At 45.9% G+C, this 17561-nt stretch overlaps 1 protein-coding gene across 1 annotated transcript in view; it reads right to left on the bottom strand.

Annotated features, from left to right (window-relative positions):
• Window positions 1–17561, bottom strand: part of LOC140693658 (uncharacterized) — a 676856-nt gene that overhangs the window by 394748 nt on the left and 264547 nt on the right. The gene's annotated exons all lie outside the window — the stretch shown is intronic.

Below are 17561 nucleotides of genomic sequence, written 5' to 3'. Positions count from 1 at the left end.
TCCCAAGGGGCATTCCCTAGCCATTCAGACCAGAATTCACCAAGCCCAGGTAAGCCTTTTCCCAGGTTTGGGCCTAGCTAGCAAGCACTTGCCCTTCCCTCCCCTCCACTCAGGCATCCATTTGGAAGGATCAGTACCTGAGCTGCAATGAAGCCATTACGAGAAGAGCAAGCCCCTCCTAGAATCAGAGTTCCTCCAGCTTCACACTCTGTGAACAACAGTGAACTCCTTAAAGGTCAAATAGTCTCGGCTGAAATCGATAGGAATTGAATACTTAGCTCACACCTAGAAACGATGGCCTTCCGCTAGATTCAGCAAATGTGGTGTTTATGTCTTCCCTGGGGTGAAGGGAGTGTGGTAAGTGAGGGGAATCTTTGACTGAACTTGAATCTGTATTAGGCCTCAGTTTTTCAAGACAGTATAGGTAAATAGTACATGTCAGAAAGTGAACTTTACTGTAAAAGTCGCCAATGACATTAAAGACACAGCTTCTGTGGATCGTCTTTCAATGGAGTCAAGCCCCCGGGGGCACTATATCATGGGGGTGCAGACTTGGTTGCGTTAAATGGCTTTACCCAACATGATCGGATGATTAAGCGTTCTCATCACTGATAGAAGAACACCTGGTTCTCAATAGACTAGCATAACTGCAGCAGGCTTGTCCTAGCTATAATGCCTCTAGGTGCTTTTGGATTCAAACCTAAATGTATATATTTGGTTTGTTTCCTCTTGTATTTTCCTAGAGAGGGATGTTACCCCTTGAAATGCCAACATTGGCCAGTAGGTGTCATTGGGAGTAAAGGGCACCACATGCACAAGTGTATCCAAGGTTGGGGGTTATTTCATCTTTCCAATAGTTATTTCATGGTTCCTGTTGGTTTCGGAGGCTTCAAAAGGAAAGAGTTGACATGACCCCTTTAGCAGTTTGGACTAGAAATTTGCATTCTTTCTGTCTAGTTTTTCCGTAGAGCTGACAAAATGTTACCAAAATTGACAAGTCTGGCTTCTAGGTCGATACAGTGTGTTTCAAAAAATAACTTCATTTTCGTATAACTCCCAAAACATGTAAATGAATTCTGTTAAACTTCTTAAAGACTGCAAATGAGATATCAACACACTGTCAAAACGGGTGTCTCCGGACAATCCCTCCCACCACGGCTGTATAGGAACAAAGAGCTAAGCAAATATCACATTTCTGTGAAATGTATCTGGATAGTGTTGATTCATCGATGCCCAGTTGGCAGAGAAGAAGTGCAACCTGCACTCACTCGCTCCCATGTACAGAGCAATGGAAACATCCACTCACCCAGCCCTTGGCACAGGACACTTGCCGAAGAGAGGTCTGTTACTTCCAAAGACAGGATGAGGCCTCAGGACACCTGGAAGCAGGAGAAGGCAAAGCAGGGAATGGAAACCAGTGCAGGGTCTGACCCCTGGTGATGGAGCAACAAGGGTGAAACTCTGTTTGCCTTGGACGCACACTCTCAAGCGGACAGGAGACATGGGATTGAAGGTGATGTGCTGAGATTTACAAGAGTGCACAGCAGATGCTTGGCTGACAGAACTCAAAGAAACCAGCGCAAAATATCCCCACAGTTGATTCTGAGACCAAGATCCGAGCTGCCAAATTTGAGGTAGCAGAGGCAACGGTCAGTGAGGGATAGGGCTTCGGATGATGGCACACGCTGAGTCTCAGGGATCTGGAGTGCATTGTGGGATGTGGTGGGTCGAATCAAGAGAGCAAACCGAACTGTGTACCAATGATAAAGCAACCACACTGGTCGCGCGGTTGAGATTACCGATATGTCCCATGGCCACACCCAGTGCATCTGCAGGACCAGGGACCAATTGGGCATTTTGCCAATAGAGCACGTGTGGGGCTGAATCAGAGCTATCGTGCATCTGGTCTGAGGGATCCAGGGGGCCTTGGGTTTGAAATCAGAATGAAAAGCCTTAGGATCTGCTACATTCATAACCTGGGCTGGGATTATGGTTTGGTTTGAGGCACAGGATGCGCAACAGCTCTGTGGTTGCCTTCGTGCACCCGTGCCACAAGGATGAGAGGACAAGGAAGAGTGGTCCAAGTCCACAGCGTGAGAAGAGGAAGCATTTCCTTCAGCACTATCTCCCAAAAGCGGATGCTACATTTTGGATGGCACCGGCACGGGACGGCACCGAGGACACCAAGGTAGGTCTGCGGGATCATTCCAGCAGGCCCTGATGTGTGACATCCATGGATGAGCTTCCACTGGTGTTTCAGTAGACAGAGAAGCTCTGGGAAGAACTGCTTTCATTGGGACATTCCCGTGGCACTTCAAAGCACAAGCGCACTCTCAGTTTGCTTTTTTTTAAACACTCCAAAATGACATAGAGCAGAATGCAGAGCTGAGAACCTTTAGAAGCCTCATTTCCACAAGAGGAAGTGTCCTGCGCACTTTCAGAATTGTGAGATATGCGTAATCAAAATGAAGTTTTGCTAATCGAAATAGTATGGGATGTTCATCACAACAAATGCAACACCAGCAATTGGAGATATACCAGACAACACACACAGGAACAGGATATGGCATCAATGTCTAGGAGAAGTTGTCCTCACAGAAATCCCATGGAATTGCGTAGAGACAAGAGTCTAAAATTTTCACTTAACAAAGCCCTAGAAGTCTACATTAGATACCTGATATTACCTGACCAGTAGAGATGAAGAAGTACAGTAAAAGAAACAGGAAGTACCATTTTCAGTTCCAAAGATATTGAAGGCCCAGAAGATAAGCTTTCTAACAACTAGACTGCAAAACGCTCTCCAGACCAAGTGTTGAAAATGGAGGTCTGGAAAACCCTGAAGAACAACATTGTCTCAGAATCACAAAAGGCAGAATATCAGAAAAGGGGAAGAGAAAGTCTAAAGACGAGCCAAAAAATATCAGAAAACTCAATGGATGTGATAATATCAGGGCTAAAATTCAGTCCTTAGCAGACTAGATAATGCAGAGAGACGCGTGAATGACTGTGAAGACAGGGGAACAGAAATCCCTCGGTCAGAAGCAGACATAGGAAAGCAAGTGCAAACCAATGAAACATTGCTGTTGATTCCTGGGTTAAGACAGGGCATGAAAGACTAGAGTTCATAAGAGTCCCAGATGGAAAAGCAAGAGATAAAGAAACAAAAAATGTCTGAAAATGTATCTGTAGAAAAATCAGACTGAAACTTGCTGAAAGCCAAGAAAGAATCATCTATGCGAATTCAGGAATTACACAGCATCCAAAGGAGGTGGAACCCCAATAGACCTACCAGCAGCTGTATGATTCAAATCAACAAAGTTCACGAATATCCCAGTGATTTAAAATGCACCTGGAGGAAACAACATAGTCACAAGGGAACCTCCAGAGGGGTTTCAGCTGATATCTCGGCAGCAATATTGCAGGACAGGGAGGAGTGCCAGGACACAGACCATATCCTGAATGGCCAAATGCTGCCACCTAGGGTAGCCTATGCCCCATGACCACCATTTCTAATAACGGCAGAGCTAGGGAATTCCACAGACCGGCAAATCTTAAAAGAATTCAGCAGTTCAAAACTTCTTCTAAAAGGAAGGTTGAGAATACTCCCCTGAATAGAAAAGCAGCAAGATGAAATGGAAAGAAGAAAACCATTATTGGAAATGCAAGAAGAGCATGAGTGGCAAAGAAGAAACAAGAAGAAGGCAAGGAGGACATCAAAACGCTAAAGATGGGAGAGGGAAGCAGGAAATCATAGGTGATTGGAAGCACTCTCTTAAGTGAATCAGCTTATTGGACTCTCTGTTTGAAGCGAAAGGAGAGATGCATGGCCTGACGTGTTTGCAAAACAAGCAAGAAGCAGACCAACAAAGAATCAAACCAACAAACAAGCACCAAAAGGGTACGGTTGGCTGACATATACCAAGGAAATCATGATTATTCAAAAGAAAATACTCAAGGTGATGTCAAGGATCATTCAGCACGCATCGACCCAGTATCGCGGCTTGCATGTACTCAGCACACTTGTCTTCGGAAATCAGAGGCGTGCATTCATATTCGTAAATATTGATTCATAAGAGCATATCGTGACCTAACCCAAATGCCGATTTGGAATCAAATGGATTCCTAGTCCGTGATGTAGACTTGTATGTCTTCCAACAGGATGAAGGAATGCCATATTCTACGCTACGTAGAGAAGAAATGTAAGAAGCCTATAACAAAGGCACGTAGATCTGCCAAAGTGTACTAAGAGCAAAAGAGACAGACAGTAAAGTGCACATTGGGGTTGGTTTCATTTCTTGGAACTTCAGCCCCCATGAAACAAATGGATCCATGTCCTGAGAGTGCGGGTGTTTCAGCAGAAATCAGGCGACGCATATGTATTCCGGGTGTACGGATATTATAGGAACATAAGTCTCCTTTAGAGGGTCTCTGTGTACTGTGAACTGTTAGAAAGTTTAAAGACGTGTGAAACCATCAACTAAAAAGGGACCCACTTCCCTCCATTGGTTCTGTGCATACAGATCTGAACAAAAGGAAAGAGGGAAGAAGAAAGGCCCATGGGACGCTAGTGGGTAGAATCACATTTACCTTAGGAACCTCTGGTCGGATGCAGCCCCTCCCCCAACACTGACAAGATGCAGCAGCCATTGGGGATGGCAGTTACCGGTTGGATTCCAGGTGGAATGTTGGTGTGTACCGCGAGGCTTGTTGTGGCTGTTGGATCCTAGGTAACCGGGCAGAGTTCTGTGGGTGGATCAGTGTGATGGAGGGGCTGCCGCCCTCTGTGGAGCTTGGCTTAGGTGTTTGGTCCGGGAAGCTGTGTAAGTTCGAGATACTGCTGCTGCCCAAAGACCTGAGTTCACAGGTCAGTTTCCAGAACCTTTAAGAGCAGACAGTGGAAGATCTGCCTGTCATCAGCTTACTGGTGAGGCTCCGAGGTACTTTCAGACTTGCCCAGTCCTGGTGAAGTCGACTTTAGGGGAGACACGAAGAGAAGCTGGGCGAAAAGCTGGCTGCACGGATTGAGGAGAGATGCGAACACATGGATGAGAGATGTTCTGCTACAATGGAGAATACTGGCGTGGAGACAGCTGTAGAGGATACCAGGCTCAAAAGACATTCATGAGACATATTGATCCTCGCTGATACTGGCAGAAACATACGGAGTGCCAACGTGGACTTGAAGAAGTTCCTCAATTCTCTTCTCCAAGAACGGGTCCAAGGTCTCTGACATCTGCAAGAGAAGAGATGGCAGAGATGATCAAAACGCTCCTGTTCTTGGAAGAGGTCGTGAGAATCCACACGTCCCAAGGGGCATTCCCTAGCCATTCAGACCAGAATTCACCAAGCCCAGGTAAGCCTTTTCCCAGGTTTGGGCCTAGCTAGCAAGCACTTGCCCTTCCCTCCCCTCCACTCAGGCATCCATTTGGAAGGATCAGTACCTGAGCTGCAATGAAGCCATTACGAGAAGAGCAAGCCCCTCCTAGAATCAGAGTTCCTCCAGCTTCACACTCTGTGAACAACAGTGAACTCCTTAAAGGTCAAATAGTCTCGGCTGAAATCGATAGGAATTGAATACTTAGCTCACACCTAGAAACGATGGCCTTCCGCTAGATTCAGCAAATGTGGTGTTTATGTCTTCCCTGGGGTGAAGGGAGTGTGGTAAGTGAGGGGAATCTTTGACTGAACTTGAATCTGTATTAGGCCTCAGTTTTTCAAGACAGTATAGGTAAATAGTACATGTCAGAAAGTGAACTGTACTGTAAAAGTCGCCAATGACATTAAAGACACAGCTTCTGTGGATCGTCTTTCAATGGAGTCAAGCCCCCGGGGGCACTATATCATGGGGGTGCAGACTTGGTTGCGTTAAATGGCTTTACCCAACATGATCGGATGATTAAGCGTTCTCATCACTGATAGAAGAACACCTGGTTCTCAATAGACTAGCATAACTGCAGCAGGCTTGTCCTAGCTATAATGCCTCTAGGTGCTTTTGGATTCAAACCTAAATGTATATATTTGGTTTGTTTCCTCTTGTATTTTCCTAGAGAGGGATGTTACCCCTTGAAATGCCAACATTGGCCAGTAGGTGTCATTGGGAGTAAAGGGCACCACATGCACAAGTGTATCCAAGGTTGGGGGTTAGTTCATCTTTCCAATAGTTATTTCATGGTTCCTGTTGGTTTCGGAGGCTTCAAAAGGAAAGAGTTGACATGACCCCTTTAGCAGTTTGGACTAGAAATTTGCATTCTTTCTGTCTAGGTTTTCCGTAGAGCTGACAAAATGTTACCAAAATTGACAAGTCTGGCTTCTAGGTCGATACAGTGTGTTTCAAAAAATAACTTCATTTTCGTATAACTCCCAAAACATGTAAATGAATTCTGTTAAACTTCTTAAAGACTGCAAATGAGATATCAACACACTGTCAAAACGGGTGTCTCCGGACAATCCCTCCCACCACGGCTGTATAGGAACAAAGAGCTAAGCAAATATCACATTTCTGTGAAATGTATCTGGATAGTGTTGATTCATCGATGCCCAGTTGGCAGAGAAGAAGTGCAACCTGCACTCACTCGCTCCCATGTACAGAGCAATGGAAACATCCACTCACCCAGCCCTTGGCACAGGACACTTGCCGAAGAGAGGTCTGTTACTTCCAAAGACAGGATGAGGCCTCAGGACACCTGGAAGCAGGAGAAGGCAAAGCAGGGAATGGAAACCAGTGCAGGGTCTGACCCCTGGTGGTGGAGCAACAAGGGTGAAACTCTGTTTGCCTTGGACGCACACTCTCAAGCGGACAGGAGACATGGGATTGAAGGTGATGTGCTGAGATTTACAAGAGTGCACAGCAGATGCTTGGCTGACAGAACTCAAAGAAACCAGCGCAAAATATCCCCACAGTTGATTCTGAGACCAAGATCCGAGCTGCCAAATTTGAGGTAGCAGAGGCAACGGTCAGTGAGGGATAGGGCTTCGGATGATGGCACACGCTGAGTCTCAGGGATCTGGAGTGCATTGTGGGATGTGGTGGGTCGAATCAAGAGAGCAAACCGAACTGTGTACCAATGATAAAGCAACCACACTGGTCGCGCGGTTGAGATTACCGATATGTCCCATGGCCACACCCAGTGCATCTGCAGGACCAGGGACCAATTGGGCATTTTGCCAATAGAGCACGTGTGGGGCTGAATCAGAGCTATCGTGCATCTGGTCTGAGGGATCCAGGGGGCCTTGGGTTTGAAATCAGAATGAAAAGCCTTAGGATCTGCTACATTCATAACCTGGGCTGGGATTATGGTTTGGTTTGAGGCACAGGATGCGCAACAGCTCTGTGGTTGCCTTCGTGCACCCGTGCCACAAGGATGAGAGGACAAGGAAGAGTGGTCCAAGTCCACAGCGTGAGAAGAGGAAGCATTTCCTTCAGCAATATCTCCCAAAAGCGGATGCTACATTTTGGATGGCACCGGCACGGGACGGCACCGAGGACACCAAGGTAGGTCTGCGGGATCATTCCAGCAGGCCCTGATGTGTGACATCCATGGATGAGCTTCCACTGGTGTTTCAGTAGACAGAGAAGCTCTGGGAAGAACTGCTTTCATTGGGACATTCCCGTGGCACTTCAAAGCACAAGCGCACTCTCAGTTTGCTTTTTTTTAAACACTCCAAAATGACATAGAGCAGAATGCAGAGCTGAGAACCTTTAGAAGCCTCATTTCCACAAGAGGAAGTGTCCTGCGCACTTTCAGAATTGTGAGATATGCGTAATCAAAATGAAGTTTTGCTAATCGAAATAGTATGGGATGTTCATCACAACAAATGCAACACCAGCAATTGGAGATATACCAGACAACACACACAGGAACAGGATATGGCATCAATGTCTAGGAGAAGTTGTCCTCACAGAAATCCCATGGAATTGCGTAGAGACAAGAGTCTAAAATTTTCACTTAACAAAGCCCTAGAAGTCTACATTAGATACCTGATATTACCTGACCAGTAGAGATGAAGAAGTACAGTAAAAGAAACAGGAAGTACCATTTTCAGTTCCAAAGATATTGAAGGCCCAGAAGATAAGCTTTCTAACAACTAGACTGCAAAACGCTCTCCAGACCAAGTGTTGAAAATGGAGGTCTGGAAAACCCTGAAGAACAACATTGTCTCAGAATCACAAAAGGCAGAATATCAGAAAAGGGGAAGAGAAAGTCTAAAGACGAGCCAAAAAATATCAGAAAACTCAATGGATGTGATAATATCAGGGCTAAAATTCAGTCCTTAGCAGACTAGATAATGCAGAGAGACGCGTGAATGACTGTGAAGACAGGGGAACAGAAATCCCTCGGTCAGAAGCAGACATAGGAAAGCAAGTGCAAACCAATGAAACATTGCTGTTGATTCCTGGGTTAAGACAGGGCATGAAAGACTAGAGTTCATAAGAGTCCCAGATGGAAAAGCAAGAGATAAAGAAACAAAAAATGTCTGAAAATGTATCTGTAGAAAAATCAGACTGAAACTTGCTGAAAGCCAAGAAAGAATCATCTATGCGAATTCAGGAATTACACAGCATCCAAAGGAGGTGGAACCCCAATAGACCTACCAGCAGCTGTATGATTCAAATCAACAAAGTTCACGAATATCCCAGTGATTTAAAATGCACCTGGAGGAAACAACATAGTCACAAGGGAACCTCCAGAGGGGTTTCAGCTGATATCTCGGCAGCAATATTGCAGGACAGGGAGGAGTGCCAGGACACAGACCATATCCTGAATGGCCAAATGCTGCCACCTAGGGTAGCCTATGCCCCATGACCACCATTTCTAATAACGGCAGAGCTAGGGAATTCCACAGACCGGCAAATCTTAAAAGAATTCAGCAGTTCAAAACTTCTTCTAAAAGGAAGGTTGAGAATACTCCCCTGAATAGAAAAGCAGCAAGATGAAATGGAAAGAAGAAAACCATTATTGGAAATGCAAGAAGAGCACGAGTGGCAAAGAAGAAACAAGAAGAAGGCAAGGAGGACATCAAAACGCTAAAGATGGGAGAGGGAAGCAGGAAATCATAGGTGATTGGAAGCACTCTCTTAAGTGAATCAGCTTATTGGACTCTCTGTTTGAAGCGAAAGGAGAGATGCATGGCCTGACGTGTTTGCAAAACAAGCAAGAAGCAGACCAACAAAGAATCAAACCAACAAACAAGCACCAAAAGGGTACGGTTGGCTGACATATACCAAGGAAATCATGATTATTCAAAAGAAAATACTCAAGGTGATGTCAAGGATCATTCAGCACGCATCGACCCAGTATCGCGGCTTGCATGTACTCAGCACACTTGTCTTCGGAAATCAGAGGCGTGCATTCATATTCGTAAATATTGATTCATAAGAGCATATCGTGACCTAACCCAAATGCCGATTTGGAATCAAATGGATTCCTAGTCCGTGATGTAGACTTGTATGTCTTCCAACAGGATGAAGGAATGCCATATTCTACGCTACGTAGAGAAGAAATGTAAGAAGCCTATAACAAAGGCACGTAGATCTGCCAAAGTGTACTAAGAGCAAAAGAGACAGACAGTAAAGTGCACATTGGGGTTGGTTTCATTTCTTGGAACTTCAGCCCCCATGAAACAAATGGATCCATGTCCTGAGAGTGCGGGTGTTTCAGCAGAAATCAGGCGACGCATATGTATTCCGGGTGTACGGATATTATAGGAACATAAGTCTCCTTTAGAGGGTCTCTGTGTACTGTGAACTGTTAGAAAGTTTAAAGACGTGTGAAACCATCAACTAAAAAGGGACCCACTTCCCTCCATTGGTTCTGTGCATACAGATCTGAACAAAAGGAAAGAGGGAAGAAGAAAGGCCCATGGGACGCTAGTGGGTAGAATCACATTTACCTTAGGAACCTCTGGTCGGATGCAGCCCCTCCCCCAACACTGACAAGATGCAGCAGCCATTGGGGATGGCAGTTACCGGTTGGATTCCAGGTGGAATGTTGGTGTGTACCGCGAGGCTTGTTGTGGCTGTTGGATCCTAGGTAACCGGGCAGAGTTCTGTGGGTGGATCAGTGTGATGGAGGGGCTGCCGCCCTCTGTGGAGCTTGGCTTAGGTGTTTGGTCCGGGAAGCTGTGTAAGTTCGAGATACTGCTGCTGCCCAAAGACCTGAGTTCACAGGTCAGTTTCCAGAACCTTTAAGAGCAGACAGTGGAAGATCTGCCTGTCATCAGCTTACTGGTGAGGCTCCGAGGTACTTTCAGACTTGCCCAGTCCTGGTGAAGTCGACTTTAGGGGAGACACGAAGAGAAGCTGGGCGAAAAGCTGGCTGCACGGATTGAGGAGAGATGCGAACACATGGATGAGAGATGTTCTGCTACAATGGAGAATACTGGCGTGGAGACAGCTGTAGAGGATACCAGGCTCAAAAGACATTCATGAGACATATTGATCCTCGCTGATACTGGCAGAAACATACGGAGTGCCAACGTGGACTTGAGGAAGTTCCTCAATTCTCTTCTCCAAGAACGGGTCCAAGGTCTCTGACATCTGCAAGAGAAGAGATGGCAGAGATGATCAAAACGCTCCTGTTCTTGGAAGAGGTCGTGAGAATCCACACGTCCCAAGGGGCATTCCCTAGCCATTCAGACCAGAATTCACCAAGCCCAGGTAAGCCTTTTCCCAGGTTTGGGCCTAGCTAGCAAGCACTTGCCCTTCCCTCCCCTCCACTCAGGCATCCATTTGGAAGGATCAGTACCTGAGCTGCAATGAAGCCATTACGAGAAGAGCAAGCCCCTCCTAGAATCAGAGTTCCTCCAGCTTCACACTCTGTGAACAACAGTGAACTCCTTAAAGGTCAAATAGTCTCGGCTGAAATCGATAGGAATTGAATACTTAGCTCACACCTAGAAACGATGGCCTTCCGCTAGATTCAGCAAATGTGGTGTTTATGTCTTCCCTGGGGTGAAGGGAGTGTGGTAAGTGAGGGGAATCTTTGACTGAACTTGAATCTGTATTAGGCCTCAGTTTTTCAAGACAGTATAGGTAAATAGTACATGTCAGAAAGTGAACTGTACTGTAAAAGTCGCCAATGACATTAAAGACACAGCTTCTGTGGATCGTCTTTCAATGGAGTCAAGCCCCCGGGGGCACTATATCATGGGGGTGCAGACTTGGTTGCGTTAAATGGCTTTACCCAACATGATCGGATGATTAAGCGTTCTCATCACTGATAGAAGAACACCTGGTTCTCAATAGACTAGCATAACTGCAGCAGGCTTGTCCTAGCTATAATGCCTCTAGGTGCTTTTGGATTCAAACCTAAATGTATATATTTGGTTTGTTTCCTCTTGTATTTTCCTAGAGAGGGATGTTACCCCTTGAAATGCCAACATTGGCCAGTAGGTGTCATTGGGAGTAAAGGGCACCACATGCACAAGTGTATCCAAGGTTGGGGGTTAGTTCATCTTTCCAATAGTTATTTCATGGTTCCTGTTGGTTTCGGAGGCTTCAAAAGGAAAGAGTTGACATGACCCCTTTAGCAGTTTGGACTAGAAATTTGCATTCTTTCTGTCTAGGTTTTCCGTAGAGCTGACAAAATGTTACCAAAATTGACAAGTCTGGCTTCTAGGTCGATACAGTGTGTTTCAAAAAATAACTTCATTTTCGTATAACTCCCAAAACATGTAAATGAATTCTGTTAAACTTCTTAAAGACTGCAAATGAGATATCAACACACTGTCAAAACGGGTGTCTCCGGACAATCCCTCCCACCACGGCTGTATAGGAACAAAGAGCTAAGCAAATATCACATTTCTGTGAAATGTATCTGGATAGTGTTGATTCATCGATGCCCAGTTGGCAGAGAAGAAGTGCAACCTGCACTCACTCGCTCCCATGTACAGAGCAATGGAAACATCCACTCACCCAGCCCTTGGCACAGGACACTTGCCGAAGAGAGGTCTGTTACTTCCAAAGACAGGATGAGGCCTCAGGACACCTGGAAGCAGGAGAAGGCAAAGCAGGGAATGGAAACCAGTGCAGGGTCTGACCCCTGGTGGTGGAGCAACAAGGGTGAAACTCTGTTTGCCTTGGACGCACACTCTCAAGCGGACAGGAGACATGGGATTGAAGGTGATGTGCTGAGATTTACAAGAGTGCACAGCAGATGCTTGGCTGACAGAACTCAAAGAAACCAGCGCAAAATATCCCCACAGTTGATTCTGAGACCAAGATCCGAGCTGCCAAATTTGAGGTAGCAGAGGCAACGGTCAGTGAGGGATAGGGCTTCGGATGATGGCACACGCTGAGTCTCAGGGATCTGGAGTGCATTGTGGGATGTGGTGGGTCGAATCAAGAGAGCAAACCGAACTGTGTACCAATGATAAAGCAACCACACTGGTCGCGCGGTTGAGATTACCGATATGTCCCATGGCCACACCCAGTGCATCTGCAGGACCAGGGACCAATTGGGCATTTTGCCAATAGAGCACGTGTGGGGCTGAATCAGAGCTATCGTGCATCTGGTCTGAGGGATCCAGGGGGCCTTGGGTTTGAAATCAGAATGAAAAGCCTTAGGATCTGCTACATTCATAACCTGGGCTGGGATTATGGTTTGGTTTGAGGCACAGGATGCGCAACAGCTCTGTGGTTGCCTTCGTGCACCCGTGCCACAAGGATGAGAGGACAAGGAAGAGTGGTCCAAGTCCACAGCGTGAGAAGAGGAAGCATTTCCTTCAGCACTATCTCCCAAAAGCGGATGCTACATTTTGGATGGCACCGGCATGGGACGGCACCGAGGACACCAAGGTAGGTCTGCGGGATCATTCCAGCAGGCCCTGATGTGTGACATCCATGGATGAGCTTCCACTGGTGTTTCAGTAGACAGAGAAGCTCTGGGAAGAACTGCTTTCATTGGGACATTCCCGTGGCACTTCAAAGCACAAGCGCACTCTCAGTTTGCTTTTTTTTAAACACTCCAAAATGACATAGAGCAGAATGCAGAGCTGAGAACCTTTAGAAGCCTCATTTCCACAAGAGGAAGTGTCCTGCGCACTTTCAGAATTGTGAGATATGCGTAATCAAAATGAAGTTTTGCTAATCGAAATAGTATGGGATGTTCATCACAACAAATGCAACACCAGCAATTGGAGATATACCAGACAACACACACAGGAACAGGATATGGCATCAATGTCTAGGAGAAGTTGTCCTCACAGAAATCCCATGGAATTGCGTAGAGACAAGAGTCTAAAATTTTCACTTAACAAAGCCCTAGAAGTCTACATTAGATACCTGATATTACCTGACCAGTAGAGATGAAGAAGTACAGTAAAAGAAACAGGAAGTACCATTTTCAGTTCCAAAGATATTGAAGGCCCAGAAGATAAGCTTTCTAACAACTAGACTGCAAAACGCTCTCCAGACCAAGTGTTGAAAATGGAGGTCTGGAAAACCCTGAAGAACAACATTGTCTCAGAATCACAAAAGGCAGAATATCAGAAAAGGGGAAGAGAAAGTCTAAAGACGAGCCAAAAAATATCAGAAAACTCAATGGATGTGATAATATCAGGGCTAAAATTCAGTCCTTAGCAGACTAGATAATGCAGAGAGACGCGTGAATGACTGTGAAGACAGGGGAACAGAAATCCCTCGGTCAGAAGCAGACATAGGAAAGCAAGTGCAAACCAATGAAACATTGCTGTTGATTCCTGGGTTAAGACAGGGCATGAAAGACTAGAGTTCATAAGAGTCCCAGATGGAAAAGCAAGAGATAAAGAAACAAAAAATGTCTGAAAATGTATCTGTAGAAAAATCAGACTGAAACTTGCTGAAAGCCAAGAAAGAATCATCTATGCGAATTCAGGAATTACACAGCATCCAAAGGAGGTGGAACCCCAATAGACCTACCAGCAGCTGTATGATTCAAATCAACAAAGTTCACGAATATCCCAGTGATTTAAAATGCACCTGGAGGAAACAACATAGTCACAAGGGAACCTCCAGAGGGGTTTCAGCTGATATCTCGGCAGCAATATTGCAGGACAGGGAGGAGTGCCAGGACACAGACCATATCCTGAATGGCCAAATGCTGCCACCTAGGGTAGCCTATGCCCCATGACCACCATTTCTAATAACGGCAGAGCTAGGGAATTCCACAGACCGGCAAATCTTAAAAGAATTCAGCAGTTCAAAACTTCTTCTAAAAGGAAGGTTGAGAATACTCCCCTGAATAGAAAAGCAGCAAGATGAAATGGAAAGAAGAAAACCATTATTGGAAATGCAAGAAGAGCACGAGTGGCAAAGAAGAAACAAGAAGAAGGCAAGGAGGACATCAAAACGCTAAAGATGGGAGAGGGAAGCAGGAAATCATAGGTGATTGGAAGCACTCTCTTAAGTGAATCAGCTTATTGGACTCTCTGTTTGAAGCGAAAGGAGAGATGCATGGCCTGACGTGTTTGCAAAACAAGCAAGAAGCAGACCAACAAAGAATCAAACCAACAAACAAGCACCAAAAGGGTACGGTTGGCTGACATATACCAAGGGAATCATGATTATTCAAAAGAAAATACTCAAGGTGATGTCAAGGATCATTCAGCACGCATCGACCCAGTATCGCGGCTTGCATGTACTCAGCACACTTGTCTTCGGAAATCAGAGGCGTGCATTCATATTCGTAAATATTGATTCATAAGAGCATATCGTGACCTAACCCAAATGCCGATTTGGAATCAAATGGATTCCTAGTCCGTGATGTAGACTTGTATGTCTTCCAACAGGATGAAGGAATGCCATATTCTACGCTACGTAGAGAAGAAATGTAAGAAGCCTATAACAAAGGCACGTAGATCTGCCAAAGTGTACTAAGAGCAAAAGAGACAGACAGTAAAGTGCACATTGGGGTTGGTTTCATTTCTTGGAACTTCAGCCCCCATGAAACAAATGGATCCATGTCCTGAGAGTGCGGGTGTTTCAGCAGAAATCAGGCGACGCATATGTATTCCGGGTGTACGGATATTATAGGAACATAAGTCTCCTTTAGAGGGTCTCTGTGTACTGTGAACTGTTAGAAAGTTTAAAGACGTGTGAAACCATCAACTAAAAAGGGACCCACTTCCCTCCATTGGTTCTGTGCATACAGATCTGAACAAAAGGAAAGAGGGAAGAAGAAAGGCCCATGGGACGCTAGTGGGTAGAATCACATTTACCTTAGGAACCTCTGGTCGGATGCAGCCCCTCCCCCAACACTGACAAGATGCAGCAGCCATTGGGGATGGCAGTTACCGGTTGGATTCCAGGTGGAATGTTGGTGTGTACCGCGAGGCTTGTTGTGGCTGTTGGATCCTAGGTAACCGGGCAGAGTTCTGTGGGTGGATCAGTGTGATGGAGGGGCTGCCGCCCTCTGTGGAGCTTGGCTTAGGTGTTTGGTCCGGGAAGCTGTGTAAGTTCGAGATACTGCTGCTGCCCAAAGACCTGAGTTCACAGGTCAGTTTCCAGAACCTTTAAGAGCAGACAGTGGAAGATCTGCCTGTCATCAGCTTACTGGTGAGGCTCCGAGGTACTTTCAGACTTGCCCAGTCCTGGTGAAGTCGACTTTAGGGGAGACACGAAGAGAAGCTGGGCGAAAAGCTGGCTGCACGGATTGAGGAGAGATGCGAACACATGGATGAGAGATGTTCTGCTACAATGGAGAATACTGGCGTGGAGACAGCTGTAGAGGATACCAGGCTCAAAAGACATTCATGAGACATATTGATCCTCGCTGATACTGGCAGAAACATACGGAGTGCCAACGTGGACTTGAGGAAGTTCCTCAATTCTCTTCTCCAAGAACGGGTCCAAGGTCTCTGACATCTGCAAGAGAAGAGATGGCAGAGATGATCAAAACGCTCCTGTTCTTGGAAGAGGTCGTGAGAATCCACACGTCCCAAGGGGCATTCCCTAGCCATTCAGACCAGAATTCACCAAGCCCAGGTAAGCCTTTTCCCAGGTTTGGGCCTAGCTAGCAAGCACTTGCCCTTCCCTCCCCTCCACTCAGGCATCCATTTGGAAGGATCAGTACCTGAGCTGCAATGAAGCCATTACGAGAAGAGCAAGCCCCTCCTAGAATCAGAGTTCCTCCAGCTTCACACTCTGTGAACAACAGTGAACTCCTTAAAGGTCAAATAGTCTCGGCTGAAATCGATAGGAATTGAATACTTAGCTCACACCTAGAAACGATGGCCTTCCGCTAGATTCAGCAAATGTGGTGTTTATGTCTTCCCTGGGGTGAAGGGAGTGTGGTAAGTGAGGGGAATCTTTGACTGAACTTGAATCTGTATTAGGCCTCAGTTTTTCAAGACAGTATAGGTAAATAGTACATGTCAGAAAGTGAACTGTACTGTAAAAGTCGCCAATGACATTAAAGACACAGCTTCTGTGGATCGTCTTTCAATGGAGTCAAGCCCCCGGGGGCACTATATCATGGGGGTGCAGACTTGGTTGCGTTAAATGGCTTTACCCAACATGATCGGATGATTAAGCGTTCTCATCACTGATAGAAGAACACCTGGTTCTCAATAGACTAGCATAACTGCAGCAGGCTTGTCCTAGCTATAATGCCTCTAGGTGCTTTTGGATTCAAACCTAAATGTATATATTTGGTTTGTTTCCTCTTGTATTTTCCTAGAGAGGGATGTTACCCCTTGAAATGCCAACATTGGCCAGTAGGTGTCATTGGGAGTAAAGGGCACCACATGCACAAGTGTATCCAAGGTTGGGGGTTAGTTCATCTTTCCAATAGTTATTTCATGGTTCCTGTTGGTTTCGGAGGCTTCAAAAGGAAAGAGTTGACATGACCCCTTTAGCAGTTTGGACTAGAAATTTGCATTCTTTCTGTCTAGGTTTTCCGTAGAGCTGACAAAATGTTACCAAAATTGACAAGTCTGGCTTCTAGGTCGATACAGTGTGTTTCAAAAAATAACTTCATTTTCGTATAACTCCCAAAACATGTAAATGAATTCTGTTAAACTTCTTAAAGACTGCAAATGAGATATCAACACACTGTCAAAACGGGTGTCTCCGGACAATCCCTCCCACCACGGCTGTATAGGAACAAAGAGCTAAGCAAATATCACATTTCTGTGAAATGTATCTGGATAGTGTTGATTCATCGATGCCCAGTTGGCAGAGAAGAAGTGCAACCTGCACTCACTCGCTCCCATGTACAGAGCAATGGAAACATCCACTCACCCAGCCCTTGGCACAGGACACTTGCCGAAGAGAGGTCTGTTACTTCCAAAGACAGGATGAGGCCTCAGGACACCTGGAAGCAGGAGAAGGCAAAGCAGGGAATGGAAACCAGTGCAGGGTCTGACCCCTGGTGGTGGAGCAACAAGGGTGAAACTCTGTTTGCCTTGGACGCACACTCTCAAGCGGACAGGAGACATGGGATTGAAGGTGATGTGCTGAGATTTACAAGAGTGCACAGCAGATGCTTGGCTGACAGAACTCAAAGAAACCAGCGCAAAATATCCCCACAGTTGATTCTGAGACCAAGATCCGAGCTGCCAAATTTGAGGTAGCAGAGGCAACG

This window comes from Vicugna pacos, unplaced genomic scaffold (genome assembly GCF_048564905.1).
Source record: "Vicugna pacos unplaced genomic scaffold, VicPac4 scaffold_20, whole genome shotgun sequence".
NCBI lineage: Eukaryota > Metazoa > Chordata > Mammalia > Artiodactyla > Camelidae > Vicugna > Vicugna pacos.
Note: the sequence above shows the minus strand (reverse complement) of the source record. Positions and strands in the feature narration are given on the sequence as shown.